A 14326-nucleotide genomic window follows, 5' to 3' on the forward strand; every position below is an offset into this window, starting at 1 on the left:
TTACTGAGATGGGGGGAAAACTGAGCCCGAAAACCATAGGCCTAATCTGTAACATGCATGATTTAGGTTAAAGACAGGTTAAGGTTAAGTTAGGCATCATTATTTCCTGCTGTGAGTCCTACATTGTAGCATAAAATTCAGTGGACTTTCCATCTGGGAGAGGAGAGTCCTGCCTGAAAAATATGGTGACTCTCTCTCCTGGAAGAAAACAACAACAACAAAAAAGAGTGTAGCTTCCATGACTGACCTGCAAACCCTCTGGTTCACTGTGGAAAAGTAAGTCAGGAGGGCACAGCTATCAGTACACGGGGGGCAAAGTGGGTTAGCGAGCAGCCCCGGACAAAAGTGGACTTTTACAGCCCTTTTCAATTTCAGGGCAGTGGTGGCAAGACGGTCCTGGTGGTGCAGTGGTTAAAGCACTCAGCTATCATCCATAAGGTTGGTGGTTCAGACCCACCAGCCGCTCAGCGGGAGAAAGATGTGGCAGTCTCCTTGCAATGATTTTTAGCCTTGGAAACCCTATAGGGTCGCTATGAGTCTGAATGGACTCCATCGCAGTGAGTTTTGGGTTTGGGGGCAGCAACAAGCAGGAGCCCTGGTTATACAATGGTTAGCCCTGGGGCTGCTAACCGAGGTTCGTGGTTCCAACCCACCAACCACTCTGTGGAAGAAAAAATGTGTTCCATAAAGATTTACAGCCTTGGAAACCCTATGGGAGCAGAGCTCTGTCCTATAAGGTCGCTATGAGTCTGAATGTACCCCACGGCAAAGGTTTTCTTCTTTTTTGGCAGCAATAGAGTCCAGGAGTGGGGAAGGGCGAGGGGGCCTGTCTTAGTGCTGCCTCGGAGTCACATTACAGGGCCAGAGGGACTGGAAAAAGGGGACATTTGGCTCTCATTACAGAACAAAGGGACAGGGTGCTAGAAAACAGAGCGAATCTAGGTCAGAGGTACCTGACTCTCCCACAGGTGCTGTAGTCAATTTGCACATCTCCACTCAGAGCGAGCCTCCCCAGGCTGTCTCCCAACCGGCTGCATTTGCCAACAATAACATTTTACCAGGAACACAGCTTGTCAAAAGTAGCATTTTCGCTAGGTCAGTAGCATGATGAAAATAATGTTTTCTCAGGGGCAAAGCTCACTGCGATTGAGAAGTTCGAGCTGTTAGCACATGATTTTCACTGAATGTCTACCAAACACTCAGGATCTTTAGATATTATTATTTCTTACGAATCTCCTTCTCTAATACACTGTTTACTATTTCTTGAGGGGGGATCGGCGAAAGGAGAGGCGGCAGAAAGACAACGTGTGATTCTTATGAAGGCTAGGCGGTGTTGGTCATAATTCAAGAGTTAAACTTTACTGTTTCCACAATCATGGCAGGGTTGTGCATAATTTGACTCCACCCTCCCTCAAGTTTTTGTTTCTAATCAAGTATCCCTTGCTTCTCTCTTTTCCAGCCTTCCTTCTTTCTGATAAGAATTATTTTGAAAATCTTGCATTTTTGGCAAGGCAATGACTGCTTAATTTTTTGGTGGGTAACCTGACTTGTGGCTATTTTAAATATCCTTCCTTTTCTTTTGAAATCATCTCCAGGTTTTAGAAGGCAGAGAGGCTAGGTTGGATGCTACACTGCCTGCAGGTCTGCCAACTTGCCAACCAAATCTTGTAACCATATTTTAAATCTTTAACAATGAAGCCCCAGAAATGTTGGCGGAGGGTACGTTTCATCTGAAACAATATAAAGCGCACAACCAGAGAAAAGCAGGCCTCAGGTATTTGCAGGGGTCCTGTTATGTGGTGGTTGTGATGAAAATAGGCTTAGTGACTTTAACAGCTGGCAATTTATTAGCAAACCTGGTCCTACTAAAAAAATATGGAAAATCAGAATTGATGTAGAGTGTTAATCGCAAATCCTTTATATTAGCAAGACTTCTGTACTATGTTAACTTTTACTGTTGCAGGGAGCAGGCATCCTTCTGGAGTAGAAGGTTGGGCAGAAGGACTTCCTTTGTCATATGCCACTCCACAGGGATACAAGGGTGTCTGTCTTTGTCATTGAGCCTAGAGTGCAAACAATTCCCCTTGGTAAAAAGGAGTGGAGAGTCTTCACTGTTAGCTAGTGTCACTTTTGAGAATCCCTTTTGAAGACTTAATTTTGAAGTTGTCATTTTCAGTCTACATTTGTGGTGACTTTTTCTCTAAGCACGTCATCCTAAAATGTTGATTTCCCTTTGGCTGGGCTTTTATATGTAGTAATTGAAAACAACACATTCCCTGCTGCCAACCGGAGTCGCCGGAGTGATCACTCTCTCCTTCCACTTTAGATTTAACAATGTGGCAGTGGATGAGATGGGAGACATGCTCTAAGTATTCAAAATGAAAAACACCAGAGCACAACCGCGATTTTATGAAAGAGGCTGGAGAATGGTTAGTAAAGAAATCACAGATGTGTTTCACAGACGAGGGAGAGGTGAGAGGAGTGCCACATTCTGAAAAGAACATTGACAAGCACAATCAAGTCCTAATTTTGCTCAACACATTACTTTTGGTTTTTCCAAGTCTTAGGTTGGGGGTTTGCTTTTACCTTCGAGAGTGCGCATGTGTTCCTTTGTAGAGAAATATGATGGTATTGTATGGAATATTGACCACAGTTATTTACCTGTAGCCACGCTAAATGAAGAGAGCTGGATGAAACATGGAGAAAACTACCCTCTTAAACTAGAAATTACAGTTTGAATTATTGCCCAAGAAAAGAAATATAAGAATGCGGATATATTTTAGAAGATAGTGAACCTGTTGCTTTGCAAACAAAAACAAAAACAACACACACACACAATTCTAAATTGCTCATGCTGGCCTTAATTTTGACTATACAGAGGACGTAAGTTTTTGGGCGCAGTGATTTTGTCTTGTTTTGCAAGGCCATGCACACAGCAGTCATTCAGTAAATGTCTAATGTATTACAGATATTAAAGGGTACATAATTAAAAAATTTTTTTTATTGTACTTTAGATGAAGGCTTACTGAACAAACTAGTTTCTCATTAAACAGTTTGTACACATACTGTTTTATGACATTGGTTAACAACCCCACAACGTGACAACACTCTCCCTTCTCAACCTTGGGTTCCCTATTACCAGCTTTCCTGTTTCTTCCTGCCTTCTGGTCCTTGCCCTTGGGCTGGTGTGCCCCTTTAGTCTCATTTTGTTTTATGGGCCTGTTCAATCTTTGGCTGAAGGGTGAAACTCAGGAGTGGCCTCATTACTGAGCTGAAAGGGTGTTTGGGGACCATACTCTCAGGGTTTCTCCAGTCTGTGTTAGGCCAGCAAGTCTGGTCTTTCTTTTTGAGATAGAATTTTGCACTACATTTTTCTCTAGCTCTGTCCCAGACCCTCTACTGTGATCCCTATCAGAGCAGTCAGTGGTGGTCGCCAGGCACCATCTAGTTGTCCTGGACTCAGTCTGGTGGAGGCCGTGGTAGATGTGGTCCATTAGTCCTTTTGACTAATCTTTTCCTTGTATCTTTAGTTTTCTTCATTCTTCCTTGCTCTCAAACGGGTGAGACCAGTGGAGTATCCTAGATGGCCGCTCACAGGCTTTTAAGACCCCAGACGCTAAGGAGTACGTAATTTTATAGATGAGATTTGCCTATACCTTCCTCTATCAAGATAAAATTCACAAAGAATTTGTTCCTGCTTTTATTTGTGCTTTATTTCTTTTACATATATTTCAGTAAATATATGGAAAAAATTACAATTTCATTTAAGATATTATTTTTTGGATACTTTAATTATGTATCTAAGTGACTTGACTGGTTGTAACAGTAAAATAGATTTATGAATTATTTGGATTTTTTTAAATGTTTGTGGTTGATTGTCATCTACAGCAGTGATATCTAAGGAGACTCATTCTGTGCTCTGATGATGGACAATCCTAGAAGAGAGAGGAGCACAACACAGGAGCAAGAAGAGCATGTCTGGGTCTACATTTGTAAAGAGGTTTACGATATATTTCAAGCTGGTACTAAGCTTTCATAAGAATGTATTTTTTAGTTCATCTGTGTTGTTAGCATCTTTTTTGTGACTCATTAAGAAACCTTAGATAGTCTAGTTCTTCATCCATTACAGATATCAGTTTAGGACATCAGGTTAGCTGCAGTAAATCTATTCTCATTGGGTATCTTCCGGAAGAATTCTGATCTACCAATTCTAGAGAAGAATAGAAGGACTGGTGGCACAGTGGTTAAGATCTCAGCTGCTAACCAAAAGGTCGGCAGTTCAATAATTTGTTCTTTACAAAATTTAACAAGCCCATGCATTTAATCCTGATAACTTGATGAGATAGATATTTTTATTATTATGCCCATTTTATAGATGAGAAAGCCAAGGCACAGGGAGGCTGAGTAAACTACCCATGGCCAAACAGGTAGTAAGCGGAGGAGTAGGGCTTTGATCCCATGCAATCTGACACCAGAATCCTTGCCTTGCTTTCTCTGAAAACATTGCTGTCCAAAAGGAATATAATGTGACCATGTATAAAATTTTTAATTTTGTAATAGCCACATTAAAAAAAAAAAAATTAACTTAAATATCTTACACAATTCAATGGTTGATTTGAAACATAGTATTACCAAAACAATATAGTTATGTTTAACCAAAATATGTTTTACACTTCTTCAGTTTTAAAATTTAAACTCATTAAATATAAGGAAAATAAAAAAATTACATTCCTTAGTCACAGTAGGGGTATTTCAAGCAGTCAATAGCCACATGTGGCTAGTGGTTACCATACTGCACAGTATATCCATAGACACAGACTCCTTGGAAACAACTCCAGCAAACAAAATTAAGGACACTATTTTTAGCCTACAAAATGCTGCTCTTCCTGATTCTCCAGGTACATTACCACAGCAAAAAGAAAGAAAGAAAAAAATTGTCAACTTCTGACTTGTGAAAGGACTAAACATCATTCGGTAAGCATGAGAATATACTTTGATGGGTTTTTTTTTTTTTGGTGGGTTTGCATTCTCCAAGGGGATATTTCCGACAGTGCTCAGAAAATGGCTTATCAAGACCAGAGGAGGAATCCCTATGCCCCCCGTGAGAAGAAATATCAACGTTACCAATCACAGGCTGACATATACTTGTGGAAGAAAGGACCAGACACTGGTATGCCCCACCCTCACAAGACGAGCACTAATGTTTCCACCACTCACGCATTAACAAAAAACAAGGTTGTTATTATTATTTTTTAATCTTGCTGTGATTTTGTGGAACCCTGTTGGCATAGTGGTTAAGTGCTAGGGCTGTTAACCAAAAGCTCAGCAGTTCAAATCCACTGGGTGCCCCTTGGAAACTCTATGGGCCAGTTCTACTCTGTCCTACAGGGTCACTATGAGTCAGAATCTACTTGACGGCAATGGGTATGGTTTTGTATTTCCTTTTTAAATATAAAAATATCCAATAGCACTGAATGTATTTGGAAGTTCAGGCTATTAAATTAAAAATGAGTAGCTAGGTTGAGAGAATTCAATGTGAAGGAGACCTTCAATGAGTTGCATTGACACAGCGGCTGCAACAACGGTTCAAACATGGCAATAATTGTGAGGATGGCACAGGACTGGAAAGCTCTGTCATATATAAAGTCACTCTGAGTCAGAACTGAAGGACACCTAACAACAACAGCAACAGGCTGAGAGAGGACAGGTGAAATGCTTTTTTGTTTTCTCTTGATCATTAAGAACTCAAAAATAAATCAAGATAAACTGTATTTTAGATTAAATATGGCAAATCTGCTTGCTTTTTGTATTTATACCAAAAGCCTAATACAAATTTTGCTAGAAATACTAAAATCATTTTAAACTATGTTTTAACAATGATGGAGACAAATTTCCCAACCAAATCATTCACTATTAAAAGCAATTTCATTATTGCATGAAACAAATATTTCTTATAAATAATGTCAGTCTTACCTAATTACTATTATTCTTTTTAGGGTTTTGTTGTTTTTACTGAGAGAAAATATATTTGTTATTTTTACTGTTTTAATTTTTCACTGAATGGGAAACTCTCTAGGATGTAATTGAAAGAGAAAGAACTTTGGGATCAACTGACTTGGGTTTTAATCTGGGAGGCCTGAATTTTAATCCAGGATCTGCCAGTAAAAACTAGTTTATCTATGAATTTGAACTCTTAACTTAATTTTTGTAAGGTTCCAACTTCCTGACTTGTAGATTGGGGATAATGATGCATCTTTCTTAAAGGTGCTTAAAAAAAGTAAATGAGAAGCCGCGTGTAAAAGCTTAGCATGGCGCTCAACACACGTTAGGAAACTAATAAATGTTAATTCCTTTTCCGTAGTTACATGCACATTTTTCCACGTGAATGGATCTTAATTCTTCCAATGGCTCAAAGTCTTATTAACAAAAAATCTATTAAAACTGGATCAGAAGAGCTAGATGGTGCCCAGCTACAACCGATGACTGCCCTGACAGGGAACACAACAGAGAACCCCTGAGGGAGCAGCAGAGCAGTGGGATGCAGACCCCAAATTCTCTTAAGACCAGACTTAATGGTCTGACTGAGCCTGGAAGGACCCAGGTGGTCATGGCCCCCAGACTTTCTGTTGGCCCAGGACAGGAGCCATTCCCAAAGCCAACAGTTCAGACATGGATTGGACTGGACAATGGGATGGAGAGGGATGCTGGTGAGGAGTGAGCTTCTTGGATCAGGTGGACACATGAGACTATGTTGGCATTTCCTGCCCGGAGGAGAGACGAGAGGGTGGAGGGGGTTAGAAGCTGGCGAAATGGACACGAAAAGAGAGAGTGGAGGGAGGGAGTGGGCTGTCTCATTAGGGGGAGAGCAGTTGGGAGTATGTAGCAAGGTGTATATGGGTTTTTGTATGAGAGACTGACTTGATTTGTAAACTTTCACTTAAAGCACAATAAAAATTAAAAAAAAAAGTCTATCAAAATTGGTTTATGACCTTTGACCTCTACCCCCCCAAAAAACACCTAGTGCCATCGAGTGGATTCTGACTTATAGCGACCCTATAGGACAGAGCAGAACTGCCTCATAGAGTTTCCAAGGAGCGCCTGGCGGACTGACCCCTAAGAACACCTCAAATACTTAATTACATCATTCTTCCATAAGAAGTTTCTAAATTATGCTTCAATTAATGATAACGGATCAAAACAGATTGAAATGACAAATCATTTGGGGCCTGAATTTTCACAGTTTTCTAAAGGAAAAAGACAAGAACAGAATGGCAGAGAATGACATCTTGAGTGATAGTATAGTAACCTTAGTTCACTGGTTACTAAAAAGTTGTTCATTTTTGGATTAAACTCTTGCAGGGTTTTTCCCTGGTAGCCTCTGGTGATGAGCGGAGAGCCAAGAAGTCATATCATGATGTGTGCAGTTCGGCTATTTAAAGGCCGCAGGTTCATGTCCAGATTTCATTCCCCTCTGACGTCTCCTGTACTGTTGACTTGGCACCGTTGGCTACACTTCAGCAGATAATTTGTATGCTACATAAGCATTTAGAAAAACCCAGAGTTAAACCAGGAGTAAGAGTCATCCGTAACATTTATAGTTACTGAAATCTTCTTCACCGTGTGTCAGATGTGGGGTGGGAGGTCACGCCTTTCAAGAGAAAACGAAGTTTCTTTTAGGGCTATTTCTACTGTCAGATTGGCGATTGTACTCCTACAGCTCAATTCAAGCCTGCATTTATTTGCCAAATGATTTTATTTTGTGAATAGTCTTTTTTTTTAGCTATTAATCTCTCTTTATTTTTTAAATCAGAAATTTACCATTTAGATTATATTTGATCGTAGCTAAATTTAAAAACAAAGACAAGAACAACCTTTCGTTGACAAGAATCCAATGCAAGGAAAACTTAGATAAGTGTATAACATGCACAAAGCGTGTAATAAAACCCCAGTTAGTTTAACAGATAAAAGAGCGTTGTGGGGAGATTTTTCTTTGCAGAGTTGGAATACACGCTCTGCTCATGGAAACCAGCTGTCGTGCCCCTTCCCAGAACTCTGAGTAAACAGAAACTTGCCTCTTCTCTACTGGAAACGCACAAGGCATGCCTGAGGCAAAAATTAGGGTGGCTAGGGGTGCTGGTTTTATGGAGTTTGGGGGAGTCAAGGAAACATCATTCTTCGCAGCTTCTTTTCTCCATATTGGGCCTTGTCTGAAATCGGCGCATTCAGCAGCACTGCGGGACGAGGGACTACAGGGCACCGTTTCCCTCTAAGGCAAATACCTTAACTGCTGGCACGCCCTCAGAATTTGCAAGCTCAGCCTGCACCTTTGACCGGACCACGCAGCTGACAGCACAGTTGGCAGTTGGTAGCTTCCATTTATCCTAGGTCAGCTCCTGAGGCACCAACATTAAATGAAATAAAGATTCGGGCGGTGATTTTCAGAAATAAAAAAAGGGAATGCCGAAGAATTTGCTTCAGTACTCTCGGGTTGAAAATTGTTTCTTAAGCTGGTAAAAAAAAAAAAAAAAAAAAGCTGGTAAAGAGGGGAAAATCAGATACACGCCGGCAGCGGCTCAGGATAAAGAAAGGGGCAATTGGTAACGTTCTCAGAAGATTCAGACAAGGAAACCACTTCTTTGTAATAGTTAACTGATTGCTTAAGATGCAGGGGAAATGCACACATGCCGGCAGAGACTGTCACCTTCCCAGCTTCAGTGCCTGCCCAGCACTGTGTCTAGTAGTTGGTATTCATTCTGAGGATTTGAGAAATTAGTGAATGAAACCTGTGACTAGAGGTTGTCATTAGTGGCAGTTGTTGTTGTAGGTGCTGTGGAGTCCATTCCAAGTCACAGCAACGCCCTGTGACAGAGTAGAACTGCCCCATAGGGTTTTCTTTGCTGTAATCTTTACGGTCACCACTCATTTGTGGCTTGAATATACCACGGACTGCCAGAAGAACGAACAAGTCTGTTTTGGAAGAAGTACAGCCAGAATGCTCCTTAGAAGCAAGGATGGCAAGACTTGTCTCACGTTCTTTGGACATGTTATTAGGAGGGACCAGTCCCTGGAGAAGGACATCATGCTTGGTAAAGTAGAGGGTCCGTGAAAAAGAGAGAGACCCTCATGCAACAATGGGCTCAAGCATAACAATAATTGTGAGGATGGCGTAGGACCAGGCAGCATTTCCTTCTATTGTACATGGGGTCGCTCTGAGTCGGAACCAATTCTACCGCACCTAACAACAACAACAAATCTTAAGGAAGCAAATAGGCAGATGTTTCTCCTGCAGAGCTGCTGGGTGGGTTTGCACAGCCTATCTTTCAGTTAGTAACAGAGCACTTAGTCATTGTACCATCAGTAGCAGAGTATTCATTAATCTTGTAGATGTGATAAAAAACCAAAACAAACCCTTTGCCGCCGAGTTGATTCTGACTCATAGCAACCCTATAGGACAGAGTACATAGAGTTTCCAAGGAATGCCTGGTAGACTCGAACTGCCGACCTTTTGGTTAGCAGCTGTAGCACTTAACCACTACTGCCACCAGGGTTTCCGCAGATATGATAGGCAGTTGTTTTTCAGATAAATTTGTGGACTTTATTACATTTGAAAAGATAGTGGCATTTCATCAATAAAATAATACTGTTGATTATAAGGAAACCCTGGTAGCTAGTGGTTAAGAGCTACAGCTGCTAATCAAAAGGTCAGCAGTTGGAATCCACCAGGTGCTCCTTGGAAACCCTATGGGACAGTTCCACTCTGTCCTATAGGGTCACCATGAGTCAGAATTGACTTGATGGCAAAGGTTTGGTTTTTTTTTTTTTTATTGATTATAAAATGCATACTCACACGTGCACGTTTGTGTGCATTTTGCCACCAACTAACGTGAGGAGGAAAAAAGTTATCAAATTAAATAATGCAAATGCGTGTATATGTTTATATATAATTATTTTTTTGCATGTCCTATGTCTAATGAATGACGTTTCCAAGTCATAATTTTTTACAAAGCAGAGAATAAGGAGGAAGAAACTACTAACATTTTTCTTCACTTCCTGCTGTATGCTGCATTTGAGCTATGCCTTTCACAAATATTTTTTCACTTAGTCTTGCATTGATCACATCAATAAAAGTCAATCCCCTTTTGTAGATGAGGATACTAAGGCTCAGAATATATATAGCTCACCCAATTTTAGATAGTAAGGAAATGGCTGAGCCAAGATTCAAATGCAGATATCTTTGATAAGTCAATGAATATTTTTACCTAAAATTGAAAATGCTATCAACTGTAAATCACTTGGAGAAGAAACTGTGCATAAGGAGATACTTAGTCTTCATTATGTTAAAACTAATATAGAGAAAAATTATTTTCCTGTGAGACAGAAAAGATCATTAGCAAAATATAATGGATTAAAATATAGCTTTCAAGAGACAAAAACATATACTAATTTGGACTAAACTTAGAAATATGCAGAAACTAATGAAAACTGAGCTACAAAACTCTATTGAGAAGCAAAATATAATACAAATAAATGGAGAGATATATTCTGTTGCAGAACTGGGATTTTTTAGCATTGTAAAGTTGTCAGGTCTCCCTATTAATTTATACAAGTTAAGTAAAGGTGAATGAATATCTAGCTTATCTTGGAATGGAGTGTAAAGGCTGAAAACATAAAAGTAAGGAAAATAGATCATAAATAAAATTAAAGAGCGTATTAAAAACTAAAATATAGGTATAACATATTACAGAAAAATTATTAATATCTTCGTATTTATAAAGACTCCTTAAAAAAGGAATGAATATTGAGTAGAAATAGAGATATACATAGGCTGCTGTCATTGTTATTAACTGCCATCAAGTTAGTTTTGACTCATAGTGACCCCATGCACAACAGAATGAAACACTGCCTGGTCCTGTGCCAACTTCATAATCATTGCTATGTTCAAGCCCATTGTTGCAGCCACTGTGTCAATCCATCTCGTTGAGGGTCTTCCTCTTTTTCGTAGACCCTCTGCTTTACCAAGCATGAAATCCTTCTCCAGGGACCGGTCCCTCCTGCTAACATGTCCAACATAGGTGAGTCGAGGACTCGCTATCCTTGCTTCTAAGGAATATTCTGGCTGCGATTCTTCCAAACATATTTGTTCATTTTTCTGGCAGTCTAGGGTATATTAAGTATTCTTCAAAAACACTGTAATTCAAATGCATCGATTCTTCTTCAGCCTTCCTTATTCATTGTCCAGCCTTTGCATGCACACGAGGGGATTGAAAATACCATGGCTTGTGTCAGGTGCACCTTAGTTCTCAAAATGACACCTTTGCTCTTTAATATTTTAAGGAGGTTTTTTTTTCTTTTTTTTGCAACAGATTTACCCAATGCAATACATCCTTTGATTTCTTGACTGCTGCTTCCATGGGCATTGGTTGTGGATCCAAGTAAAATGAAATCTTTGGTAACTTCAATATTTTCTCCATTTATATGATATTCTATTGGCAAGTCACAAGAATTCAAATGCGCAATAAAACTGTACATAGTTTTTTGAAATTTTCTAGTAATCAAGCCACAGTAATCAAAGATATACTAATTAAAACAAAACATCATTTCTTATCAATCAGAATCATATACCGGGGAATATCTTTCTTGCATTTCAAGTTGGTTCTAGAACTCACCTCCCCTTCTGCTGTTGTTCTAGGCAGACCTGTCACTCACTCACCGTTTGCTGGGCACCATTGTCTCTAACCCAGGTTCAGGCATTGAGACTCTCTAGATACCAGATACCTCCTCAAAACTCCTTGGATAAATAGAGATAAGGGCTTGTGTCCCTTTTGTAATACCTTCTGTTGGAGGAATACCTGCACCATGCTCATTATGTCCCAGGGGCTTACTGAGTTTTTGTAGAATAGCTTTTCATGGACCCCTAGCTCTGTTGGACTAAGATATGATTTTAATAAAGAGCTGACCTCAGAGACAAATCCTGGTGTCAGACTCCGTGTGGCACTCAGACTCTGGAATAGCAACGCCCTTCCAATAACAAAGTCTTCCTCAGTGGGCCAGGCTCACTTCGCCCAGGCTTCTTGCAGTTAAGCTGAGGTGAATCCCAAAAGCACAAGATGTGTCCATTCTTATCTGATTTGCTCTTTGCGTTTAGACAGCCTGTTTTGTTGTACAGGCAGTCCCAGGGTTACGAACGAGATCTGTTAACTGTGTCTTTAAGTCTATAAGTCAAATTTGTAGGCAAGTTGGAACAGGTGCACACAGATCTTATTGAGCTTTACTGGAGTGCAAGAAAAGGCTGGAAGCCTTTTCAGTGATTTAAAAACTGCACATGAGGCAAGTGAAGGTGATTGTGATGAGGAACTTGTTTCAAATTGGGGTTGGTTCAGTTGTTTCAAAGTGAGGGCAAATTTACATAACATTAAAGGGCAAGTACGACTTGTCTGAAATATTGGTACCCTGGAGACTGCCTGTATAACATATCCACAGAATAAAGCTGATTTTTATTTTCTTGTTGCTTTGTAAAATTTTTTCTAAATTTCTATCATGATCTGGCATTACATCTGTAGTATTAAAATGTAATTTTTAAGAGCAAATAGTATATGTATGAAAAAAAAAACAAGTTTTATTTTATGAGTCCATAGCCCAGAGATGTTAAATCTTTAACAAGGCCATTCCCCTGAGCCATAGATCTAGTCTACATTTTACCTCATTCCAGGAAGGATAAATGTTTACAAATCTCTTAAACTGAATAAATGAAAATTGAAATTAAGCCCTTAATTCTTTTTTAAGCGGCTCTAGGTTTAAGTGATTCTAATTGTTTTTACATTGAACTCATAGATAAGATCTTTGAGCACGAACTCACAACCTGACTTGGCATCTAATAAATTTCTCTGAGGATTTCTTTCAAAAGAAAATAGAATATTTTCCATCTTCACCACCATTATGCCTCCCACGAAATACGTAAAGGATATTTGAGGAAATGTTTCTAATTTTCAAAGCGTCTCCTAAAAGTTGGTTTGGACAGGGAAAAGAGCTAGAGCCATAAATTTTTTAAAGGCGTTTATGGGCAGCTACTAATTTGTTCTAAGTTTGCATTTCATTTACTGAAATCCTAGTATGATGCCGAAGTTCTTCGCATAAGCTTTAATACTTCTGCTTTGACATATTTCTCATGAGAGAGCTGGTATCTATTTACGCCATACAATTAGATTTTAAACTAAGACCTAGGATTATGGATCTTCCCCCCACCCCCTTCCTGGTGATTAGCAGTATATTTAGTACACAGAAATTATTAAATAAATCAACCAACATGTTTATTGCCCACTTATTATATGCAGTATTCAATAATAAGAATTGAAGGTCATTTAACAGAAGAACAAGTTTAGTGCATTATGCCTGCCCCTGAATTTTGGGGGGAGCCCTGGTGGTGCAACTGTTAAGCTCTGGGCTGCTAACCAAAAGGTTGCCAGTTCGAACCCACCCTGGGGTTCCACAGGTGAAAAGACCTGGCGATCTGCTCCTATAAAGACTATAGCCTAGAAAACCCTATGAGGCAGTTCTACTCTGTTACAGGCAGTTGGTATAACTTGGGATCGACTCAATGGCACCTAACAACGATAACAATGGGGAAACAATACATGCACAAATATAAAAGGTTAACTATAAGGCAACACTTAGTGTCAAAAAGTGACAGAGCTGATACTGATTATAGAGGAATAAGTAGCCATACTGAGGAGCAAAAATGATGATGCGATGATGCCTGTCATATATGAGGTGGTCAATAATTATTGTTTCAATAAATACATTTCTTAAATTAATTATCTGCTAAGTACCTACTATGTGTTGCTTCTCCTCACAACAACCCTAAAAGAAGGCACCACTTTTGATAAAGAAAAAGTTGAAATTCAGAGGCGATTCAAGACCATATTCTTTCCAAGTGGTAGAATAGAGGGTTTCATAACCATATTTGTATGAATCCAAGATCTATGTCATTCATCCTCCCCATATAGCTTCTTGCAAAGAGAATGCTTTCATTATGGCCACTTCAAAAATGCAGGTCCGCCACTGTGGAGATGTTCATTCATTAAATCATTCTTTCAACAAATACTTTTTGATCACTCTCTATATGCTAGACACTGTGTTAGGTACTACAGATATGATGGTGAGTAAAATTGGACAAAATTCTTATGAAGTTTAAAGTCTCTTCAGAAAAATAGCAATAAAATACCACAAATTTAAATGTAACATTGGAATGTTACTAGTCTAGAAAGAGGATGTATATGGTGTTAGATAGCTTGCAATATATAGATTCGATCTAGTCAGGGTAGTCAGG

At 39.4% G+C, this 14326-nt stretch overlaps 1 long non-coding RNA gene across 1 annotated transcript in view; it reads left to right on the top strand.

Annotated features, from left to right (window-relative positions):
• The first annotated feature begins 4880 nt into the window (after positions 1–4880).
• LOC126085781 (uncharacterized) overlaps positions 4881–14326 on the top strand; it is a 128371-nt gene continuing 118925 nt past the window's right edge. The window contains exon 1 of the long non-coding RNA XR_007519350.1: positions 4881–4974. This is a non-coding gene — a long non-coding RNA (uncharacterized LOC126085781). The remainder of the gene's footprint in view (positions 4975–14326) is intronic.

Source organism: Elephas maximus, chromosome 1, assembly GCF_024166365.1.
Source record: "Elephas maximus indicus isolate mEleMax1 chromosome 1, mEleMax1 primary haplotype, whole genome shotgun sequence".
NCBI classification, from domain to species: Eukaryota; Metazoa; Chordata; class Mammalia; order Proboscidea; family Elephantidae; genus Elephas; species Elephas maximus.